At 43.2% G+C, this 16,489-nt stretch overlaps 1 long non-coding RNA gene across 1 annotated transcript; it reads right to left on the reverse strand.

The window, feature by feature from the left end:
- Positions 1-6,502: 6,502 nt before the first annotated feature.
- On the reverse strand, positions 6,503-16,101 carry LOC135296737 (uncharacterized). Its single transcript, XR_010358751.1, has 3 exons — positions 8,372-16,101; positions 8,039-8,115; positions 6,503-7,893 (listed from the first exon to the last, which is right to left on the reverse strand). It is a non-coding gene; the product is annotated as an uncharacterized LOC135296737 (long non-coding RNA).
- Positions 16,102-16,489: the final 388 nt, after the last annotated feature.

Below are 16,489 nucleotides of genomic sequence, written 5' to 3' on the forward strand. Positions count from 1 at the left end.
GCGCCGGCCGCCCGGCGGCGGGTTAAGTACGGCAGGTGGGGCCCGGCGGTGACTCACCGCCGGCCATTGCCCGCCGCTCCCCCCGGCGCCTGCCGAGCGCCGCACCGGCCTCGCCCAACCGCGGGGCACCCCCGCCGCCTTCGCTTCCACGTCCCCGGCGCGCAGGGGGCACCGCGGCCCGGAGCCTCGGCAGCCCCCGAGCCGTGAGGGAGGGAGGGACGGGCGGGCGGCAGGTGCGGGCGGGCGGGGGCGGCACCGCCCCGGGCACGCGGGGCCTCGTGCGGCCCCTCCGCGCACGGCCCGGCCCCGCGGGAGACCCCCGGCCCTGCCCTGCCCTGCTCTGCCTGCCCGCCGCCCCCGCACCTGCCAGGGTCGGCGCTTCCCAAGCCAGTGGGTGGCACCGGGAAAGCGTCCGGCACAGGGGTGGATGTCTTAGCGGTGGTCTGTAATAGTTGCTGTGTTTCCGGAGTGCGGGGTCAGAAAATGGGATTACTTAACAAAACCCAGGCTTGCTTTGTGTAGTAAAGCATATTGTCAGCAAAAGAGAAAACTTGGGAAAATCCATCTAAGCTCAGAAACTATAGAGTATACTTCAGGTGGTTCTGACTTCTCATAAAGCCCAACAAAGTTCATGCAAGTAGCGTAACAATTGACGAACATACACAGATAATGAAGTTTGTGTCTCTGCCCCTTGTTCCTTCTCCCTCCTCACCCATGAGTGTAATGCACTTCTGTACATAGTGTCTGCCAGGAGCTGCTGGCCTCCCACTGCATCTCCTTGCTTGGCTGGTCACAAGAGCACATTGATTTACATAGTCATGGGCAACGAACGGCCTGTAGGACACAGCTCTTCCACTGCGCCAGCAATGGCATGTGGTTGAGCTGTGAGATTGAGGAAATTGTGCAGCCTGTCCCCAAGCCGCTGTCTGCAACACCCCACTGTCTGTTTGTTTGGCATAGGACGGGAACAGGGAGGCACACAACAAGGAGAGTAACACCCACTACATGGAAAATATATGGGGCAGGAGAGAGCCTGGGAAATATCAAGGGATGGTGACAAAAAGGACAGCCCAAACAATACAAGTCTTGCTTTGGGCAGAGTTCCAAATGGTGTCTTCCCCCAAGCAGCACTTGGTTGTGCCACATTAAAATAAAAGAATCATTACTGTGTCAGGTCTGTGAAAGAAAGGGGAGGGGAGCTGAGTTGGAGGCTGAGGGAATTCATGGTAATATTCCTTTCCTGCTGCATGATCCTCAGAGATTAGAGGCGGCTTTGCCATCAAAACAGAGCCATGGGGGTGGCAGCTTGCAATAGCAGGTGAGAAGAAATAGTCTAAGCTGAACAGCTTCCAAGAAAAGGGCCATGGGATCAAACATCCTTGGGAAACAGATATGGCCTCCATTTTCAGTTGAAACAATTCCACTGAGATTTACTTGGGTCAGGTTAATTTAACAAAATGTGCTGACACTCTGCTGGATTGGGTTAATTTAACAAAAATATGATTTGTGAAGACACTGTCTGTGCTCTTCTGTTAAGCAATAAGTTTATGGTGGGATTCATGCCTTATTCAGCAGGATGACACTGGAAATGAACCAGACCAAATTATCACAGTGTTTTGGGTAGGCTGCCAAGCACGAGGAACAACTGTTCCAAGTAAGAAGTGCTGTAAGAACCCAGCTTCTGCAGCTCTCACTCAGAACCCTAAGTGACATGCTTAGATATTTTGGGGGACGGAAAAGGATAGAGATATTTTCATGCCATAGTCTTAAAATCCAGATTTTGGCTGTGACTGGAAACAGAAAAGTCAAAACAAGTGTGTGTGTTTGCATACCCTTGAAACAAAGCATCGCACAGATCTAATGGGAAACCCATTTCCATTCTGGGAGATTTTCATTCCCAAACTCCTTTCCTGTCCATAGCTCAACTTGGGCTCAGAGACCATCACCCTGGGGCTTCATGTTGAAGAAGCTCCATGTCAGAGAGATGTCTCATTTAATACATCATATTTGGTCAGGTAAGTATTTGTTTCCATATGTTAGTTACATATCCAAGCTAAAACCCCTGTTTTAGTTGGGTTTTTGTTGTTTTGGTTTGTTTTTATTTTTTTTTTCTAACACCTACCATTGCTTCCTAAACACACAAACCTAGGGGCAAAAGGAATTTAGGTGACTAATAATTAAGTGTGGCAACATACCATCTCTAGGTTCCTGTTTGCCACAGCACATAAACTTGTGCCATTCTTCCACAGTCACCTGCAATACATGGGGAAAGCTAGATACCTCAATGGCATCTATAACTACCAGCTTGCCCAATACCACTCCACCCAAAACCAGCCACTGTGAACATACTGAGCTTACACAGGAAGAATTGTCTTCAGTGGAAGGAACCAGAACAATTGCCAGCTTGGAGTGTGTGTTAGGCACCCTTCGTTTCCTTCCTGGGCTTTTGCCTCGTGCTAGGTGTGTTTTCAAACCCTGTTGTCTGCAGAGCTCTGTACCTTATAGAAGACTTGGCTAGGTAGGTGTCTTTGTGACAGTACAAAATTCTCTTCTACAGCTGGTCACTCAGCTCCTTCCTTTTTATTTCTCTCCCCACCTTCCCCCTAAAAGGATGGGAAGGTACATAATGCAAGCTTCTTCTTCCCTTTTATACAGAAGCCTTCTCATCGTTTCCAGACACAAAACAGTTCTCCTCTGCTCCAGAGTGGGGGCAAAAGCTCTCTGTTCTCTGGATTTCCTGAGATTGCCTTGAAAATCAGTATATTGAATTTTGAGAGTATGGACATCGTGTATAATACTGATAAGCATTGTCTGAGAATGTTTAGAGGCTGGATCCTCTTTGGAGTGGGTGTGAGGGAATATTGGAGAAGGCATGAAATCGGCACAAAACAATCAACCCACATCAAGACATTCTGGGGCAGAAGTACAAATATAGAAAAAACAGATACCAATATGCAATGTGGGGACAATTCCACATTAAAACTCTATGGAACTTGGTTAATTCTAGATGTAGGCATTAGCTAAGCAAGAGAGAGCTTTTATGGCCACACTAACCACATCATCTTCAGTCAGACCTCACAATTAAGCATAAAACCTACATCAAAATGAAGCCTTTAAGTCACAGGATTAAGATCTGCTCTGATCCAGCACTTACTCTTAACCTGCTTTATTAAGAGGATAGCATTACCAACCATTTACAGGAATTAATAAGGCAGAGGAGGTGACGAAAGACTCCCAATTGCTCAGCAGGTCAGTAGCAGAACCCAGTTTCTGTCTTCTTCCCTGTAACAGTTCCTGTGACTTACTGACCCCTAACCAGACTGTCATCCTCATCAAGCCTGCCTTCCCTGTTTCAGAGAGAAGACCAATTTGGTTTCCTGTTATACTTTAAGCTGTAACAACATTGAAACTTGATGTGGATCATTTATGAATTCCAAGTACTTGCCTGGGTTTGCTCAAGCAAGTCCTATCACTATAAAGTGGCATTTGCTTAACAGGCTTTGTGCCAGCCAATTTTTAGTCAACATAAAACTTCCTAAGTCAGATCATCCTGGGACTGGGAAACATGGAATCTTGTGCCCTAAATCCATCATTCTTTATTGCTCATGAAGAATCAATAGTCTCAAGAACAGACAGACCTAAACTCCCTGTTTCTCTGAATAGAAAGCTTCATCCAGGTTAGGCAAGGCATAGCTGGAAGAGTTTTGCAGATTCTCTGCTGGTTTGTTTGCAGATTTTTTACTAACAAAAATCTAAAGTAGCTAACTCTGTCCCCTTGACAACTCACAGACTATGCATTTAGTATAGCAGCTAGAAGAAAGGACATTCATTAGAGCAGTTAATGGAAAGGATGCCACATTCTGAGACATATACAGATTTAAGGAGATTTGCTGTCATGCAGGACAGTCAAGAGTCTGATTTTCTTTGTGAAGTGGAAGAGCTGTAAAAGGAAAAATAACCACGTGGGACTACTGACAATAGTTTCTTTTTCATTGTGCATAACTGAATAAGCAACTTATTACCCATTGCACATTCTGAAATTTTGGCATTATAATTCCTGAAATGTCAGACTTCAGGAAGAGTGACCAAGGACATGGTGAGTTGTAGTTCTGCACTGAGAGCTACTTCCCCACTACCCACACTGAGCTTACTGAAAACCTGACAGAATGAGGTCACAGTGGACCAGCATCTATTGGCAAAGCCTCTTGAGACATTCTCTGGGTTTCTTATGAAGGGGATAAATGGTGTAAAAGAGGGCAAGGCTTGTGCCTCATTTTTGCTTGTTCCTACAAGAAGCTCCTGCCAAGTTCAGTTGCTTGTTGTTCCTACATGAAAAGCTGCTGTTGCCAGGTTCAGTTGTTTGTTGTTTTGCTATTTTTTTTCAGTAAGGATAGATTTTTTTGTTGTTGTTTTTGTTTTTGTTTTTGTTTTTTGTTTTTGTTTTTGTTTTTTTTTCTGCACCAACAAGAGGTTAGGTGCATTCAGGCCTGGAAATAAACCTCATTCAATGATCCAGTGGTCTCATCCTGGGAGATCCTTATTTTTTCCTTCTTAACTGATGATCCTAATAATCAATTTGTCTTCCAGCAGCACCCCCAAGAAGTTCTTGGGATTATTTGACTCCTTGATTGACCATCATGGAGCCCTACAAGGAGAAAAATACATATGATGAAGTTTATGAAGGATTATTTTAAAATGTAAGAAGGAAAAATAATCAGACAAGACTTCAGGCTTTTATCTGGTTTGTTCTTACCCATCATAAAAGGAGAGAAAAGCTTAAAGGGAGATTATGTTTCTTCTCAATAAGTTTTAAGAAGTCCCAAACACAGTTTGCTTTCCGTTCCCATGAGAATTGTCTTAGTAACCTCTCTAGTAACACATTCTTCTTCCACAGGAGACTTTCAGGGAGTGATGCAAAGTGTGCAATAAAATCTTCTCTTCAATTGAAACAAAATAAAATTTGGCATTTACATTTTGTATACACTGAGACTGAGAAATTATTTACAATGGATGGGGAAGGCAAGACATAGTGGTAGATAAAATACAGATAAAATATTACTCAAAGCAAAATCAGGTTTAAACATGAAAATGACCAGGGAAGGAAAGTCTATGGTAATCATCTTTGTAACTGAAATCCACAATGAATTATTGATTTACCAACAAATAAACAAATAGAAAAAGCACTGAGAGTTTTCTGAATCTGTTGAATGAGAACAATCATGTCACAAACCATTGTTTAAAAATGTGTGAAATGACGAATGAAGTTCATGACATACTGAATTTGTAGAGATTATACCACATGTGTAAATCCAGCCATGTTTGTCCAAGGCTCAAAGCAAATGGAAACTAGGGCCAACAGCTTTTACGTCTTAAAATGAAATTATGATCTTAATGCTTATGATAAGAAAGGAAAGAGGAAGGGAGTTCCCCTGGTTAAGTAATCTCTATTTCACCTTGATATCTTCCTTTGTGCTTTCTATTTGAAATCTGATTAAAAGCAGTGCTGAGTGCCATATACTGCAAATACCCCCTGCACATCCAAGGACTTTCTATGGGACCAGCTCTTTTAGTGGCTTTTTCTTCTTTTTTTTTTTTTTCCCCTCTGGTGGTTGTTTTTTTTTTTGTTTGGTTGGTTTTGCTTTTTAACATCAAAGTAGAGATATGTTGAGATGGTGCTGACAAAAACTGCATGTCAAATAACATTAACTAATTTAGTTCATGTGCATTGTAGATGGAGCACAGATCTGTGTTTAGACCAGGTGAGAGTGGTAAGGAAGGTGGAGGCAAAACAAATGCCCAGTGGTTGATAGAGAGAAGAATAGTTCATAGTCTATGTACAGTTGTTCTTTTTACTCCGAGTTGTTTTACAATTACATATATTGCTGGCATTTGTATTGCTCTGACTGTGGGAATGAGGATGTAAGAGTTCAAAACCACAAGTAATAAGCTATTTCAAATTAACTAAGAGTGCCCAAACTCAGAATTTCAGGGCTAAGAGTGCAAAGTTCAATGTACAATTTATAGACAGGGTAGCTTTTCTTTTCCTGCGATATGGTACTGACTCATACCTTTTAAGATCAATTTTAAAGTCACATTGTTTGACTTTCAGCATAAACTAAGCTCTTGAGTTTCACCTGGTGATTCTCAAATCCAGAGTGTAACATTAGAAAGGCCTTAAAGCCCAGTCTGAAGACTGAAGGGCAGTGATTCTACCTCCTGATCAGTTCTCTCCAGAGCCAAGTGCTCTGTTAAAGTATAAGCTTTGAAAGTTGTTTGCATTGACTGGTACTTATATTTCTCATTCAATTTCAGAAGCTGCATTATCTGTAAGGCAATTCACAGTTAAACACCCAGCAAAAATATAACATCTAGCATGGTTCTTGCCTTGGTTATGTCAGTAATATAAGCTGGGCATTACTGTGCAATTTGCTGCCAGACCATTTTCTCATATTTTTCTCTAATTGAAACTGAAAAAAATTTGATGCAGAGGTTACTAGGTAAAGTTCAGAGGTCCCAAATATCACTCTAGCCTATTTTGCCATTTGGGACTAGCTCTTTCAGACATCTTCTCATATTTTGCCTAGCCTGATTTAAGTGCTCTATGAAACAAGGCTCTCTCCCTTTGAACATTATTTTAGTGCAAGACTAGTGAACCTTTTGTAGTGTAAGACTGGTGAAAGACTGCATCTAATAGTGAGAGAAACAGAAAATATGCAATACTGGGGATGCAGTTTATTACTGGTCCATACATTATCTCTCCTGCTCTGCATCACTTGCGTCTGCTGCAGACACGAACATTTCCAAGTGCCATTAGGAGATGAAGTTTGTTCTCCCCTCAGACTGCAGCTTCCCAACAGCAGTGCAGGCTGCACAGGGAGCTCTCAGCACTGAGTAAGGAGAGAATATACTAATGGAGATTCTTCACACAGATAAAAGAGACTAGTTTTGACCTCAGTGTATCATGAGTAAGACACCGAGCTGGAGTCTGAAGTACAAGTATCCACCTGTCTCTTGGGAAATCCTCTGTTTGCTCTGTGATAACAATAATGCTGAAAACAGGCGGGCACTGATGAAGACGTAAGACCAAGTACAAGGGAGGTACAAGCAGGGTGACATTTCTAAACAAAGTAGAACACTGCCTACTTTCACCAAACCTGAATTTTAACTCTGGTAGTTTGCAAGGGCTTACCTGGAACTGTACCTCAATTAAATATTCATTCATGAGAAAAAAATATTTGTGTTTCATAGCAAACAGCTCATATACAATTTACAAATGGCTACATATATCCTTAATTGGTTTTCAACCACCCTGCTAAACACTGAGGGCAAACTAAATCCATTTTATGTCAAGGCTGCAGATACACAGTCACCTTATCTAATCAGCCCCAGCTGCCTTAAAGGCAGTAACTCAGAAACAAAGAGGCTACCAAACCAAATAACTTCTGTGAGGCCTTGCTGGAGGAGAAGGGGATCAGGTTGATTACTGTTCACCTGCCACACTGAGGCATGCAGGTAACCTGAAACAAAGGGAGTTTTCAGTGCTTCCCAATGACACACCTACCCTGTGAAGTAATTACCTCTGACGCATGACACAAAAGATAAACAACAAGTCTTGTAGCATGTTGGCTAGCAACTCACCAAAACACTTTGGAAAATATCAATGTGCCTCCTTTAAAATACTGGGTGAATTTCACCTGTTTACAGCAGGTAACTCAGGACCTGGGTATTACCTGAGTAGCACTCAAGCCTTCAAAATAAAGTTGACAAGCTGCCTTGGATGTAACCAGGATGTCAAACAGACTTGATTTGTTCCTAGGAAGAACACAGCTCAGCAGTTCATTTATTTAATAGGCTGGTTATCTTGTACAGGTGGCATGATGAATTCTTTGGTCTCTATTAATAAAAGAGAAATGTCAAGATGAGAGGGGAAAATCTGTCTTATGTAACCTTATGAACACTTTCTGTGCTGTGGTTTCATTTTTGTAATGTCTCAGCATTCGCCAGCAGCACCTTTGGAGACTTTTGGAGCTGTTTTTACCTTGAAGTGTTTCCAGTGTAGGAGGAGAAGGGTGAGGTGCTGCTGGACTCCAGAAGTAGGGTGTTGTGTCCCTCCACCTGGTATCAGTTGAGCGTGAGGATTAGGTGAGCTGGTGCTTCATGAGCTAATTGTTCAGTATGTTTAATTATCTTGGAATGGTAAAAACGTTGTTGCAGCAATCAGAAATGAAGTAGGGTTTCTGTATCCAAGAAGTCTGTCTGTTTTTTCTACCCATGCCATTTGGCCTTATGGACCTTGCTTTTTGGCCTTATGGACTTTGCTTTGGGTAATTTAGTATAAACATATATCCATTAGAAATCTTCATAGTCATACCTTGGATCATCTCCAAAGCCAGGCCCAGTTTGTTCCCCAGTGAGACCAGGAGCACAAGAGCTGGGAACACCTTGTAGTCCTGGATGAACCATATCTCCCTAAGGCATGCTATGCTGTTACGTGAGACATTTTCCTGTGAGAAAGTGGGTTGTCCTTTGTTGTTCTCCCTGGCTGTGTTCTGCCTGCTATGGCAGCTGTAGAGGGAGAGGGAAGGACAGCATCAAGCCGTGGCCTCCTTTTGCAGCGTTCCGATGTAGGGCCATTGCTGTGAGCACTCAGGCTGCTGTCATAGGTATCCTGGGCCGTGCCAGGTATCATGGCCTGTTTGTGACCCAGCGCGTTGAAGCGCCCAGGACAGACTCACTTCAGAGTGTCTGAGTGTTCTGGGTGGAGGGATGCAAGTGGCTTCTTGCCTGCCACCCATAGGGAATGTGGTCTTTGAGCCCTGTTTGCAAAAGCCTGCAAGAAGGGCTCAGCCGTCTACATGGCAGTCCAGACCTGCGGGGTGGTTTCCCTGCCCAGCCCTGCATGGCTGCTCTGCCAGGCAGGACAGCAGCACAGAATGGGAAAGCTGAGAGTTCTGGCCACTGGCCTGGTCTCCCTTTACCTGTTTGACATGGTGAGGCAGGAAAAAAAACCAAAAGGGCCTTAGAGATGACAGCAAAACAGGATGTGCATGTACAGCTGATTCACAGGGTGGAGTAACAGCTGGACACACTGGCAAAGCAAGACACTGGTCTCACAGGTGGAGCCTCTCCGTAGAGAAAATGTGCCTGGGAGGGTTCAGGGACCTCCTGGAAAGCTGCACCTAAGGTGCTCCCAGAAAGTCACGTGGACAGGACTAACGAAAGCACTTCACACACTTTATTTCTATCCAAGTGCAATCATCTCTAGCAACACACAGTTTTTTCCCGTTGTGTTTGAAGTATGGGAACTCTCCTGATCCCACAGGCAAGAAATCTAACATCAAGGAATAATCTTCTAATGTATTATCTTTTCAGATATCTAAATGTACTCCTTCCCTGCATTCCTCTCAATGCCCTCCACCCCTGTCGCCTGAAATAACTGCTCACTCATCACTAAAGTTTAGCCATGCTGTGCTGTACAAATCCAGAGAGATAAGAAACAATATTCTTTAGATAACAGCACAGAGTATTGCACAATGTTCTTTCTTGTCTCAGAGTTCAGTCTGCACCCTTAGTTAAAAAAAAAAAAAGGAATGTTAAAGCAAAGCACCAACCCCTCTTTACAGAAATTGCCTTAAAATGCAGTGTGCAATATAGTTCGTGCAGTGCTAAGGACATTCAAAATAGTGGTGTTGTTTCAAACAAGTACAATTGTGGCCATCATTTTCCCCATGGTTTCCAATGTGTAGTATTTGAAATGATGTCTTTTTCTGTGCTTCAAGTAGCAATTAAGTATTGTGTTTCAAATGCCACCACACATCAATGGTGAGTAAATAATGGCTTAAATAAGAACTAAAAAAAAAAGGTTTGTTTGCTTTTGCAGGTGTTAAATTTCAGCAGGACAATCTAACTCAAACAAAGTCCTAAACAAAAGTTACTGGAATTCCTAACTGACAACCTGAGTTTCATGTTAGACAAGGCAGATAATCAAAATAATCTCTGCTGCCTCTAAAATCTCTAACCACTGATTCTTATTGTGGCTGTAAATTTCTGAGATTGAGTTTTTTAACTTTAGTCAAAACAATTTTGTTTAAATTGCTATTGCATGGGAAAATGATTGCAGAAACTGCACAGGGTTAGAAGATTTATTTTGTAATGACAATCCTTAAAAAAATCCAAGCAGTAAAACTCTCACTGAGAAGTACATGCAAGATTTAAATGTGGATTTAAGTTATTTTCTTGTTCTTTTGGTAACTTGCTTATTTCTCCCTTGAGAAGAAATGTATCCAGTAACCCGATGGATTCAAACTTCCATCCTGAAGCTATCTCAGAAGATCAGGAAAAATATTGGGAAAAAGGTAACTGAGTAATTTTAGACACAGTAATTAATTCTGTGTCACCCTTCTATGGTAAACTCAGCTGCAGTGAAACCCTGCTTGTGGAGAAGAGAATGAAAGCTGGAGGTTGTTTCAATGCAAGCTAGTGGTGCCTGTAAGTGAACCCCTTCCCACAGGACTCAAGCTTGCAATCCTGCCAGAGACCTTCAGTCAAGACAGTGGGACCAGGCCTGTGACCGAGAGGTTTAGTGGAGAAAATTCCATGACTTCACTATGACAGGCTTCCATGGTAATTCTTAATTGGTTACTTTAGATTAGCCTCTCAGCCAACCCTTGTTAATGTGAAATGATAACATTGAACTGTGTTCATGGTTTAAGTGTAATCCAAAGACCTGCATGAAGTGCACAGGGACAAAGTCAGAAATTGTTTTGCACTCGTGCGGGGACAGAATTAGGCTGATTCTGTCAAGCCAATCACAGGATCACAGCAATCCAGCTGTTTATGGGCTTTATCAAACACCAGATTGAGACTCCATGTCTGTGCCAGTCATCTGGTACCAGCCTGATTCTGCTACATTTAGCCATGGTGCTATTACCTGATTTCTTATGCAATCTTATTACAACATGAGTAGAGGTGGAAGAGGTGAGTTCTATGTTTCTTAGAAAACTTGAGATGACACAAATGGAACAAATAAGTTGTTCAGCAATTATAAAAATCTGAGGTAACTGGGGAAAATTGAAATGATCCTGGACAGTACAGTTGTTTGTCTTCAACTCAAACTAAATGCCTATGCCTGTTTTTTGTCCCAGACAGAGACAGAAGAGAAATCTTTAATAATAGATTGCTTTTAATCTGATATGTAAAGTAACGATTCTCAGGCTGGCTCCAGGTGTTCTGGGCCAGAAACAGGCTGCTGTAGGTTGTGCCAGGGCCTTCACTAGAGCATGTGTAGGAGGCAGTACATGCAGGATGCAAAAGGGCATGCTACAGCAGTCAGTAAACTTTATATTATCCTAAAAGTATAACAAGTTGGTTTAACTATTCTTCATGCCTTTTTTTTTTCATTAATCATTAATATTCAGTTAATAAAGCCATGAGCAGAATGTACCCACAGATCTATCCATAAAGGAAGTAATTTACTGTCTGCTTTACAATGGTGTTGTGTAAACACTTGAGATGTATTGAGTATTGCATTTCTGTGGGAGTAGTGGCACATTTGGGCGAGTAAACACAACACTTTAGAGGAAATCAAGCACTTTCAGTCCAGCCCCAGACTACACTGCTACCAGCCTGCAACAGTGTAAAAATAAATCAATGTTCTAATTAAAAAGACGGAGGAAGTGAAAATTAGCCCAGCTCTTTAAAATTCAATGTTTGTGTTAGCTCCATAGCACTTCCGCTCGGTGCAGGTTGAATACAGCATTAGAGAGACCTTGGTCTGACCTCAAACACTCATGGATTTCATTCAATCAGGGTCAAGCCCAGGATGGGCACTTGAAGAGATGATGTGAGAAAGTGAAGTCCAAGGGACAATCATTACTTCCCATCATCAGGGTGGTTTCTTAAAAATGCCTTAAAATACTCTTCAAATGTAGAAGTATTAAAAAAAAAATAATTCTACAACCCCGGTATTGTCCTGTTAACAACTACCTCTGTATGACAAGGCGATCTAGATTCCTCTATTCTTGACCCTCAAATCACAGTTCAGGTTTCAAATGTCATTATTCAATTGTTTCTTTCTTGACAGATGTAATGCTGTTTCTCACAGCGCAGCTTCACTGCTGAGCAGTGAATGGAACTGACTCACAGAGAGGATCTGCAGGATCCTCCTTGGATTTGCAGCGTTCCCATGCCTTAACGTGCACATCTAAACTGTCTCTGGGAGCCAGTGGCAAGGCGTGTTGTACCTCATGGTGAGGCTGCTGACTTCAGCCTTGTTGGCATTCTCCAGATTCAGTGAAATTACAGGACTTGTTTAACCCTGTGCATGGCCTTTAAAAGTCTTGCTGAACTGGAGCCTGAGTAAAGCCCAGGCCCAGCAGGCATTCCTGTACATGCTCAAGGATAATAGGTGACTAATGAGTTCAGGGAGAGCTGATGGACAACTTATAGTGACTGTGATCTTCAGTACAGCTAATTTACATCCTTAACATTTTTAGAATTTCAGTATGGTGTCTGTACATCAGAAGTCACCGTGGCATATATACTGCCCTGTTTTCTTGCAGACATAGGAGCTTCGAATTCTTACTCTCAACCCTCCTACATTCCAATGCAATTCCTTTCCTTAATGAGCATGCACCCAAAATGACCTCGTGTTCCATTCTGCAAAATGGTGCACTGTTTCCCTGAATGCTGGAGCTCGTGTTTTCACGACAAAAGTTGCAATTATTTTTCTGTGCAGCAAGATTTGCAAAAAGACAGGCTTTGCAAACATATTTTTGGCCTCTCATTAGGCTGACAAGAATTTGGTCAGCCTTGTAAGAAATCTTTTGCATATGGCAAATTAATTTTATTGAAGCACTCCTTTACATTAGTCTTTTAAAAGAGCCTTCTGAATGCAAAGGTACATACTGCTCCTCAGTCTGCCCTTCCCTGTGCTTTATAAATTGTTTATTAACGAGGCAGGTAGAATATGACTTCATGCAATTGATCACAACATTGTGTTAACAATATAAAATTAGCTCCCTTCATGACTATAACATAATTTTCAAATTTCCCTCCATCACATGCTGTTCCTTATTTGTTAACAGTTCATTCTTTGCCATTCTGGAGTCTCAGAAAACTGTGTGCTGTGCACTACACTGCTGACCAAGGCACTGGCAAGGCAGAAACTGGATCTATCTAATCATTAAGCACTACTCAGCCTTTTCCCCCCACAGCAGACAAGATTCAGTGAGCACAAAACCTCACTGACATTCCCTGATGATACCTTTGATTTGTGGTGGTGGCAAAACTGCTTGTCCCAATAACCTACAATTACTGCATTTAAATGATAAAACTCACACAAATCAGCATCTCCACTAACAAAGCAGTTTCACTATTTTAATGCTGCAGAGCTACTTGCATTTTACTTTTGGCACAGGTTCTGATTTAATTCCCAGTTAAGTCAATGGGAACTTCAAGAATCCTTCCCTTTGCTTCAGTGATAGGAAATAAGTCCAGCAGTCAAGGTTTATTCTCCAAATATTAGCAGAAATGCTCTGCTTATCAGGCAGTTGATACTGTTAGCTCAAAGGCAATAAAATCTTTGCATCCAAACATCAGCTTTTGTTAGATCTTATTGACAGATGGATTTATAAGTTGATAATACAGTCTTGAATTTCTTCTTAAACTTTGCTAAATTGAAGCATTTGGGAAGTGTGGATTTTTCCAAAACAGCTCTTTGAGGAACAATACTGAAATTGTGATGCCAGTGAACCTTGACTTTCCAATCTTTGTAAAGTGTCATTAAAAGACTATTATAAAACTGGAATCCAGTTTTATTTTTGTTTGGATAAAACAACTGAAGACACATGGACAAGGGCAGAGCTAACCAGATATGAGGTAGATCTCTACTAAACCTGCAAACTTAACTTTATGCTTCCTTCTAAGCTTCTTCCCCAGTAAAGACAACTTAGCAGTGGGATCTATAAAAGATTCCATGGACTTTCATCTGCGGAGGGCAGGTCCTCAAGCATTGTGAAATTCCTGAAAAGACTTTCATAGACTACCATGGACTTGTAATCAAGCTCTGAATGTGAGCATGAAGAAATTCCCCAATTTCAATTTCTAGATGTGGTAACAGTGCTGGAAATTCCCAACTTTGTGAAATGTGTAATTCTACAGTACGCTGTTGTGTATGGCTCAATAGTGGTCCCGATGTGGCAGCTTGGGAGCACTTCTAGAATAGTACATGTGAACAGCTTTTTGGAAGTAGATTTTCTTTTACTGAAATAATGAGCAGCAGCTGTTGGGAGGAATGCATTTCCCTTTCTTTCAACAGTACTTCATATGTAGAACAAACACACAATTTGTGCCTGTACAAGAATGATATGCTTCTAAATATATGGACAAAAGACATAGCCAGGATTGTTCTTTAGACATTACAATGCACTGCCAGGCAAACAGTAGCATAATCTTTAGTTTAAACAATTCAGTACACTTGGAAATAACTTTAAAGCCATAACATAAATGGGTTCTGAAACCCTACAACAGGACATGGACAAACAGAAAGAGCTTCTGCAAAGTTTATGTATTGCACTCTACTTGCCAGAAATGTAGTCTAAGTCAGGAGAAGGTGTGAACCAAATTGTTCAAAGTGCAACTAATTGATTATTTACTATAGCTGCTAGTAGGCAAGGAATGTAAAATGTCATTCCCTGTCTGCATGCTTAGCATGTGATAGACCTGTGATCTGGCAGAAACTGCCCAGGAGTCCTTTGGCTCAGGCTCCAGATTAACACGGATCTTGCCTGCGCAGACAAAATCCCGTGGGCGACGAAGGGCTTACACAAATGACTATTTCAGGGCTATGCCAATATTGATGCTTTTCCACCCTGTATTGCTCCAAGAAGATGCTGGGAGCATTTTTTCTACTGGCTGTAGAAAACTGGGGATTTTGGACACTCAGCTCCATGTGGCTTGATTTCTACATTCTCCTGAGAGTTACATCCAAGAACTTCAGGGATGATGACTCCTCTAAGACTTAAGGAAGGCAATTTGCACAGCTTGTTCTGTCTCATGCTGCATTTGCCAAGCCAATAATTGTGCCTTTCCTAAAGTGTTGTCTTAGCTGAGCGTTTGGTGGACAGCAGAAATTTCCACATATGTGTAACAATACTGGGCCGTTGGATCTTGACACTACTTACTTTGGAGCTCCTTAAGCACATGACATGGCAATCTGCTCTTTCACGTTTCCCCTCGTGTATGCATTGATGTATCCACCAGGCCTACTGGAGACTTGAGGGACTGCAGCTACCAAAAAATGTATATCCCACCCATCATCACACACTGTCTGTACAAATGGAGCATGAAAGCCACACATGGCTTTTATGGGCGAGGTGTTCTGGAGGCTATTTTTGAATGGCACTGAGTCCTGGTAACATTCAGCCCATTTGTCAAATGTTTACAAAGCACTCATGCTATATGAAGGAAAAAAAAATTCTGCAGTGACCTGAGCCATCGGACTCTGTGCCATCCTGTCATGGAGGACTGGGGATGTGGATGCTCCTATTTAGAACTCCAAATCAGCAAAATTGAATTAAGGTATTTTAAGGTCCAGAAAAGGGCAATGAAGCTGGTGAAGGGTCTTCAACACAAGTCCTATGAGGAATGGCTGAGGGAGCTGGGCTTGTTTACCCTGGAGAAGATGAGGCTCAGAGGAGGCCTTATCTAAGCTCACTATGAGTCCCAGAAAGGAAGCTGTAGACAGGTGAGGGTTGGTCTCTTCTCCCAGACCCTAGTGACAGGACAAGAGGACATAGTCTTAAACTGTGCCAGGGGAGGTTTAGGATGGACATTAGGAGGAATTTCTTCACAGAAGGGGTGATTAGACACTGGAATAGGCTGCTCAGGGAGACTGATGGTCACCATCCCTGGAGGCATTTTAAGGAGAGACTGGATGTGGCACTTATTGCCACGGTCTAGTTGACAAGGTGGTGTTCGGTCACAGCCTGTGCTCAATGACCTCAGAGCCCTTTTCCAACTCAGCTGAGTCTGTGAAGGCAGCCCCAGCACCCAGAGATGGATCCAAGCTGGCGGCTCCCTGCCCACTCCCTTTGCTGGTGTCAGGGCTCACAGCACACTGTCACGGTCACACCAACACCGAAGGAGCTGTGCCTGGTGCCGCTGCTCCCTCGCACCCAGCTCACACCTGAGCCCCGCTACCCCTGCCAGCCTTTCATCGCTGGAGACAAGCACCAGCGACTGCCGACGCTCTCCCGCTCTGCGGGTCCGGCTAAGGACGCAGGGCCTGGAGCACGCCTCGGGCCCCCTGCCTGCACGCTCCCACCCTCGGGCGCTGCTCCCCTCCCCAGTAGCAGCTGGAGCTCCCCCAGCCGCCCACCCTGAGGGGCAGCGGGGCTCGGGCAGGGACGCGCCGCGCGCTCCCCGCTCCAGCGGGGCAGGAGGCGGCGGGACCCCTCGGGCCCGGTGCCGGGGCCTGCGCACAGGGCCC

The sequence above is a fragment of the Passer domesticus genome, chromosome 3 (assembly GCF_036417665.1).
Source record: "Passer domesticus isolate bPasDom1 chromosome 3, bPasDom1.hap1, whole genome shotgun sequence".
Taxonomy (NCBI): Eukaryota; Metazoa; Chordata; class Aves; order Passeriformes; family Passeridae; genus Passer; species Passer domesticus.